Source organism: Callithrix jacchus, chromosome 7, assembly GCF_049354715.1.
Source record: "Callithrix jacchus isolate 240 chromosome 7, calJac240_pri, whole genome shotgun sequence".
In the NCBI taxonomy this organism is placed as follows: Eukaryota; Metazoa; Chordata; class Mammalia; order Primates; family Cebidae; genus Callithrix; species Callithrix jacchus.
In genome coordinates, this window is record NC_133508.1 from 147,419,400 (window position 1) to 147,427,117 (window position 7,718).

At 54.1% G+C, this 7,718-nt stretch overlaps 1 long non-coding RNA gene across 1 annotated transcript; it reads right to left on the reverse strand.

Annotated features, from left to right (window-relative positions):
- Positions 1 to 1,117: 1,117 nt before the first annotated feature.
- On the reverse strand, positions 1,118 to 6,729 carry LOC118143074 (uncharacterized). The gene is made up of 3 exons (XR_004727218.3): positions 6,506 to 6,729; positions 1,421 to 1,575; positions 1,118 to 1,281 (listed from the first exon to the last, which is right to left on the reverse strand). It is a non-coding gene; the product is annotated as an uncharacterized LOC118143074 (long non-coding RNA).
- Between the last annotated feature and the right edge of the window lie 989 nt (positions 6,730 to 7,718).

The following is a 7,718-nucleotide window of genomic DNA, read 5'->3' on the forward strand; positions in this document are numbered from 1 at the left end:
TTGGGCCCAGGAGGTCGAGGCTGTAGTGAGCCGTGATCATGTCACTGTGCTCCAGCATGGGCAACAGAGTAAGACCCTCTCTCAAAAGAAAAGGAAGAAGAAGAAGAATTAGTGAAATTTCAATGTTTGCCTGGGGTCTCTGGATTAGCCAGAAGTCCTGTGTCAGTGATACTTTTCTGACTGGGATGTCGTACTTTGGTATGTAGGAGAATGTCCATACACACTGAAGTGTTAAGGAGTAATAGGGCATCATGTCTGCAGTGTACTCTCCAATGGATCAGAAATTACATATATAGGATATATATATAAGAGAAAGAGAGAGCGAGAACACATGTAAAACAAATTGAAGGCCGGGCACCATGGCTTACAACTGTAATCCAGCACTTTGGGAGGCTGAGGCGAGTGGGTCATTTGAGTCCAGGAGTTTGAGACCAGGTTGGGCAACATGGCGAACCCCTATCTGTACAAAAAAATACAAAAATTAGCCTGGCATGATGGCACATGCCTGTATTCCCAGCTCCTTGGGAGGCGAGGTGGGAGGATTGCTTGATCCTGGGAGGTGGAGGTTGTAGTGAGCCCAGATCGCACCACCACACTCCAGCCGGGGCGACAGAGTGAGACCCCATCTCAAAAAACAAAAACAAAGTTGAGGAACTAGGTGGAAGGGATGCAGGAGTAGGGGTTCTTTGTATCCTTCTTGCAACTTTTCTGTCGATTTGAAATAATTTCAAAATAACAAATGAAAGAAACATTGCAGCATACAAAACACCTGTGCCTTTGGACTCCTGGAGGGAGACATTTGATAAGAGTCGGAAGTTAACAAGAGTTCAGAAGCAGCAAAGGATCTTGTTACCTATTAGCTGAATGATGGGCAAGAAGCTGTTTCACCTCTCTGAGCCTGATGAGAGCAATGATCGCATAAAGGTGCTTGTGGCTTAAATAATAATGCATGTGATGGTGCTCTGTAAAAACACGACTGCAAACATAAACCATGAGTAGTATCTTCCTTCTCCCAGAAAACTACAACTAATGAATGTCAAACTGTCCCTTCACTCCCCACATGTCTTTCAGTTCTTCATTCAGCCGCTGTCTGAGAGAGATGTAAGAACTCGCTTACAGACTGAGAACAGAGGAGGCCGGCACCTAGGAAGAGGCACAGTTGACGGCAAAGCCACCAGGGACGGCCACGGTGCGTGCGTCTGTGTCCATGTGTGCTCCCGTGTGTGCACACACGCATCCTGGAAGCCTTGGTTTCAGGCGCCTTCTCTGTGAGCAGAGACCCTGTGGGGATGGATGCATGCTATTATAGATTCATAGACATCTGCTTGTGTGGCCTGGGTAGTCCCTTCTAGAAGGAAAGCCCCTTTGCTTCTGTCACTCCTGACAAAAATACTTGTGTACACAGCGTTATGATACATACCATTCTCTAGCAACTCAGGAATCAGGGTCCTAATGCCACACACTGCAGATGAGCTGATAGGCAGTAGCGTGGGATGATGAGAATCAGAACTGCTTGCGCACTTTCCAGAGCCTTTCATCCACATCCCCTCATGCCAGCCGTGGAGCGACAGCAGCCTGTAAGGCAAACATTGCTCTCAGTATTGCTCACGGATCAGGACTTGCCCCATCCTCAGAGCTAATAAATGGCACCCACGCGACGTCAAATCAGGACGTTCACGATGCCCCTCCATCTCATGGACATTTTGACAGAGGATATGGCTTGTCGTGGCACCTGCCTCGCCTCCCTTTCTGGGCGCTTTGGGTTCTGTTTCCTGTGTCCTTGGCTCCACAGAACTCTCCTCTCCTATGTCAGCCACACTGATCTCCACCTCCAGATCTCCAGCCCGTGAAGCATCCTATGCTAAGGTTGCCTCTGCAGACTGTCCGAGAACTCCTTCCCCCACCCCCACATTCTAGCTGGAGCCACAAGGGTTCAGCATCTTAGCACCTGTTTTGGAGCAAACAGAGAAGAAAACAAGAAAGAGCCTCCCCTGCCCATGGCCTCAGGACGCTGGCCCTGGGAACTCACTCGAGCGCCCTCTTTATTCCCAGTCCAGTTACCATGTCATCTAGCCCAAGCGCACGTTCCCTTTCCTCACAATGCCAGCAGCAAGAGCAGTGCCTGGTTTCTTCTAACTTACTCTACCCCTGTGAATCAGGCCGGAGGAACTTCCAGCAATGCCAAGTTATCATTAGGCTCCTTCTGCTCTAAGAAGCTCTTTGGATTCAGGCAGACGAATGGATCAACGTAAGGCACCACAGAGCCCAGGGGTCTCTGCTCCATCCTTTGGGTAGCAGCTGCTCCTAAGGAGCAGATTCACCTGAGAGGAGCCTCCTTCTGGTGGCAGAGGTGTGACCAATGTGCACTGATGGCCCCAGCTGCCATCACTGAGAGTCCTGGGGAAGAGAGTGCACCCTGGGCCTGTGAGGAGTGTTTGTTGGGTTTGCCGAGCATGTTAAATGGGCCAGGAGTGATCCACTAGATCTTAATCCGCGGCTTTCAGAACGTAGAGCTGAAGCCCTGTGGTGGAATGGAACCAACGCTGACTATATGGGATTTGGGAAACCTTATCTGAAACCTGCCTCTAACCACCGGGTGTCCCTGAGCAAACCCTTCTCCCCTGGACACAGCTTCGTCATCTGCAACACGAGGAATACACTGTAAGGGCCCTTCTGCCCTTCGTACATCTCTGGTTGTATCAGTCTACCAGCTCTTCAGGGCAGGACCTGGGCCTGGGCTTAGAAGGAACTCAGGCCTTTTGATCTCTGTGTTCTATTCCCTGCTGATTCTGGAAATGGAGGCCAAGGCAGGATGTCTGGGGAGCAGCAGGTGGTATGCATACCCTGGCCTCTGTCTAGTGGGTAGGAAACTGCCCAGGAACCCAGCAGCTGGACCCAGTAGGACTTCCAGTGACTGGTGCTGTTCCCACGGTGGTGCCGTGGGCTGGGAGTGCAGGGCTGGAGAAGGTAGGATGGAAGGGAGCCGAGCAGTCCCCCTACCTATCCTGGAGAGTGAAACCTCCACCAGCGGCCTGAGGATGTGTGCCCAGGACACTTTGGAGCTACATTAGAACTGAAGGTGGGGCCAGGCACGGTGGCTCACACCTGTAATCCCAGCACTTTGGGCGGCTGAGGCAGGTGGATTTCATAAGGTCAGGAATTCGAGACCAGCCTGGGCAACATGGCAAAACCCCATCTCTACTAAAAATATTAAAATTAGCAGAGAGTGGTGCCAGCTACTCAGGAGGCTGAGGCGTGAGAACCGCTTAAACCCGGGAGATGGAGGTTGCAGTGAGCCGTGATTGCACCACTATACTCCAGTCTGGGCAGCAGAACAAACAAACAACCCCCCCACCCGCGAAAAAAAAACCCTCAATGTGGAACAAATGGGAGACACACAGAGAGAACTAAAATGAAGTGCTTCGCAGCAGAATCACGCAGGCATAGTGGAGCTTAAGGCTTATTAGATAGGGCTTGCTTTCTCCCTCTGTAAAACGAGCATGGCTCGAGATATTTCGGAGGTCTTTTCTAGCCTTCACACTTTATAACCCTGTAAGTAGGACGTCAGCTCATTAGGTACCACTGAACTCCCCTCTGACAGAGGGCCTCTCCACCGTCCTCTGGCTCAGGCCATGTGGACAGCCTCGCTCCTGCCTTGGGTGCTGCCCAGCTGAGCTTCTGCTTGCCCAGGCCTGGGAGTGGGAGTGGGAGAAAGAGAACTATTGTCTCTTCCCTCCCTCCTTCCAGTACCCCTCATTCCCTAAGGGCCCGAGGATCCCCTGCCATCTCTCCACCCCACAGGAAACCAGACCCGGCAGAGCCCAGGGGCACAGAGAGGTGGGCCCAGGGCCAACAGAAACAGCTGCCTTAGGTGTCATCTTGCTGTGGGGGTGGAGATGAGCTGCACTTTTGAGGTCCCCACTGAGACCAGTTAGGTAATCTGAGCCTCTTTCCTGCCCTTCTTAATCCTCTAAGGGAAGGCTCCAAGGGTCCCCTCCAGCCAGGTCAGGGCCAGCCCAGAAGCCATGAGTCCATCTCTCCAGGATCCAGGATCGAAGGAGTGGAGCTTTTGTGTGTGAACTCCAAGGAGCTCAGCTAGTGAAGTAGCACTGGAGGGAAGCACAGCCAGAGTGCCAGAGGAGGCAGCCACCGGGCTGCTTTCCCCCAGACAGACGGGGTATTGATCCTGCTCAAACGCCGCCCCCCTTCCCCCAACACTCTCCACTTCATGGCGCAGCTAATGGCCTGGAAAAAACTGGCCAGCTGTTCCCCAGCTGTGACATAATGAGCTCAGGGACGATCAATGCCGTTCCGGTCTCTAATTAGGCCGGGGAGCTGGCTGGAGCAAGAGTGCGGCCTGTTTCCTGAGGGCACCACTTCTGCTCCAGTCCCCAGCTGCTGTCTGCTGGCAGCCACCTGGGCCCAGGCATCTAGGCCCCTGCAGAGCAGGCAGGGCCCTCCAGCGGCGCTTGGGAGGGTCTTTTGATCCAGAGCTCCTTCTCCAGCAGCAAAGTAGCGATTTCATACCCATGTTAGGTGGGGAGCCTAGCCTGTGCGTGAAGCTCAGGACTCCCCCAGTTTGTGGTGGGACCCCTCACTCTGCCTGGGTCAGTCACTCATGCAGTGGCCTTCCATGGCAACCCTCCAACTCCCTACCCCTGAGACCCTGCCCAGGACCCTTCCTACTACTGATCCTGAATGCCCAAGCCCAGGGCTGCAAGGAAGAGGCTGGTAGCAAAATTGGCTTCTAGCCCAGCCTCCCTCTGCTATTTATACCCTCAGTCCAGGGAGAGATGGATCAGATACTCAGTGTAAGCACTGCAGAGGAGGAAGTGAGGGTGGAGAGAGAGATGGGAAGGGAAGGGGGAAAGGTGTACATTGAGGCAAAGAAACAGAGAGGTCAGGGAGCAGAGGCCCATGGCCAAGAGGCTCCAGGACTCAGAGAGTTCTGAGAATAGGATGCAGAGAGCAGAGGACAGATCAAAGAGAAACCAAATAAGGGAGATAGGGAAAGTGAGAAAATGGGGGCATCAAGGAAGAAGGAGGAGATGAGATGGAAGAACCAGGACGCACCCTATGCTTGTGGGGGTCAGGCCCCAGGTGCTGGATCAGATGCCTGATCAGGGAAGCAGAGGTGCTGGACACACAATGTCCGAGGTCTGGTGTGAAATTACAGGAGTGGGGAGAGAACGCCTGAGAGGTACAGGAGCAGCCATATGGGTGTAAGCAGAGGCTGGTCTGGAGGGACAGGGCTGGGAGGGGCAGGCTAAGGATAGGAAGGCCACCTTCAGTTCTAGCAAGGATCCCCACCTTCAGTTCTAGCAAGGATCCCCACCTTCAGTTCTAGCAAGGATCCCCCTTCTAGAACTGTGGCTGTGGGCTCTGCTCTCTGCAGCTGGAGGCTCCATTCAGGCAGAGAGCTGGGCGCAGGTGTCGGCAACGTGGGGAGGAGAGACGGTGACTGTTGTGGGGATCTGGGAATAAGGAGGCCTGGAAGGGAGGAACCTCTAGGCCTTCTGCAGCCTCTACTTCAGGGAAGCTCGACATAGCTCCAGGGACTGGGATGGGACATTCTTCAGCCAGCCTCCAGCCATCCTGCCATTCCCACAGTCACACAAATCAATCAGATGGAGCCCCTTAGAGGGGTCTTCCTGGGATCCAGCCGGCCCTGGTCATCCCTTTGTCAGCCTCTTCCCAGTCCTAGGACCGCACCTCTTCATGACTGTGGTTTCCAGAAGAATGGCCTGGTTTGTAGAGATCAGAAATGCCTGCTGCTGGTTCCCGCGTCCCTTCACCCACCCAGGCTGAGCTTCTGAAGCTGTCAGGGGCCTGGAGAGAGAAGCCACTCAAGGACAGCAGCTGCTGCCTCAGACGCTCGAATTCTAGGCTGGAAAAGGACCTTAGAGAACGCCTAGAATCCTGACCCAATCCCTCATTGGAAGCGGGGGCTCCGAAACGCCGGGAGAGCAGCCCAAGCGTTCTGCCCCCTTAACGCGGGTGCCCCCTGACCGCGGGTTCAGGCCTCCTTCTGCGACACCAGTCTGCCCATCTCTGCCTCACAAGCTCTTAGGAGTAGGAGGGATTTTCTCTAAGGAGCCATGGCCCTCCCAGCCGACTGTGATGGTGTTAAAGGTTAGGGCCCCCAGGACCACGGCCCCCAGGAAGAAGGCCCGGAGGGAGCGGTTGGGCGGGGAGAAGCCTGTTACCAGGGACTGCAGTCACCTCTTTGCAGCTCTGTGGTCAACACTGCCCCCCTGTGGCTGCTGGCTGTCAGGGCAGTCTAGGGGCCGGAAATGGAGCGGCTTCAGTCCTTTCTCCCACCCAGAACTTCTCTCTAGGAACCGCTGCTGCAGTGCGAGGCTGATTTAGATCCTCCAGGGATACCCCTTCAGGGGAGGCCACCCAGGAGACTGAGCTTCCACATGCCGTTCTGCAGTACGGTCCCCAGGCATGTGGGTGAGGGCTGACCACCTCCCCGGCCCCCACAAACCTAGGGGTCACTCACAAGCCATCTCTGCACCCTCAAGGAGTCCCTGAGAGTTCTGCGTCTGGAAGTCTGGCCCTCCCTTGGACCATTGGGCATAAGAGTCGGAGGAGGGGGCGGTGCTGTTTTTAGGTGGGGCAGGAATGCCGGGAGAGGACTTTGGAGGGAAGGAGAATGGCTGGGAAAGAGGTCATAGGACCAGTATCATCATGCCTGGTGGTGTCCAGCCTGGACAGGGAAGAGTCAGGCTGCCTTAGGGCTCCGCAGGGGTTGGCTTGGCTGTGGATGAGATTGGGGCGACTGCCCCAGAGATAGAGCAGGGGCGCCCCGCAGAGTCAGAGACCAGGCACTGCAGTGAGTGCTCCGTGGGTATTTGGGAAACCCAGCCCAGCTAATTGTTTTCAGGCCAGGGCTAAAGAAGTATGTCTCTAGCTGGGCGTTCCAGGCTGGAAGGACCAGCCGATAGTCCAGATGCCATGTCCCTCAGGACAGGCTGGACAGCTTCTTATGCCATCATGACTCTATAGGGAGAATTTCCAGGCACTCAAATTACCACTCCACCCTTTCCCCTCCTCTCCAAAAAGAATGGACACACAGGTCACTTATAAATACCTGGGCCAGAGCTCCTCAGAGCCCCACCTGGGAAACATGAGAGTCATTTGATCTCCGTAGCACTTCATCTGTGACCTCCCTTTCTTCAGAGGGCACTCTGTCACACATTGACATGCACCATCTCCTTGATGGTCTATATGTATTTTCATTTCTCCCTCTGGGCCTGAATGACAAGGAAAATCCCTCATCTCTGATTCGGCTGCTTGCTCTGGAACTTGTAGGTTCAGTAAAGGCTTATCAAAGGACCCACCAAAAGTCAGCAGACTGGGCCTGGAATCCCAGCATTTTGGGAGTACAAGGTGGGAGGATTCCTCAAGCCCGGGATTTCGAGACCAGCCTGGGCAACATGGCAAGACTCCCATCTCTATAAAAAATAAAGAGTTAGCGGCTGTGCTGGCACACCTGCGGTCCCAGCTACTAGGGAGGCTGACGCAGTGGGATCACTTAAGCATGGGAGTTCAAGACTGCAGTGAGTTATGTTTGCGCCACTACACACTCCAGCCTGGGTCACAGAAAGAGACTCTATCTCAAAAAAAAAAGAGAAATGGGCACATCTGTGGCCTTATGTTTCTACCCTCAAAACATTTTGCTATGTTGACTTCTCAGCCTGGCTTGCAAGGGC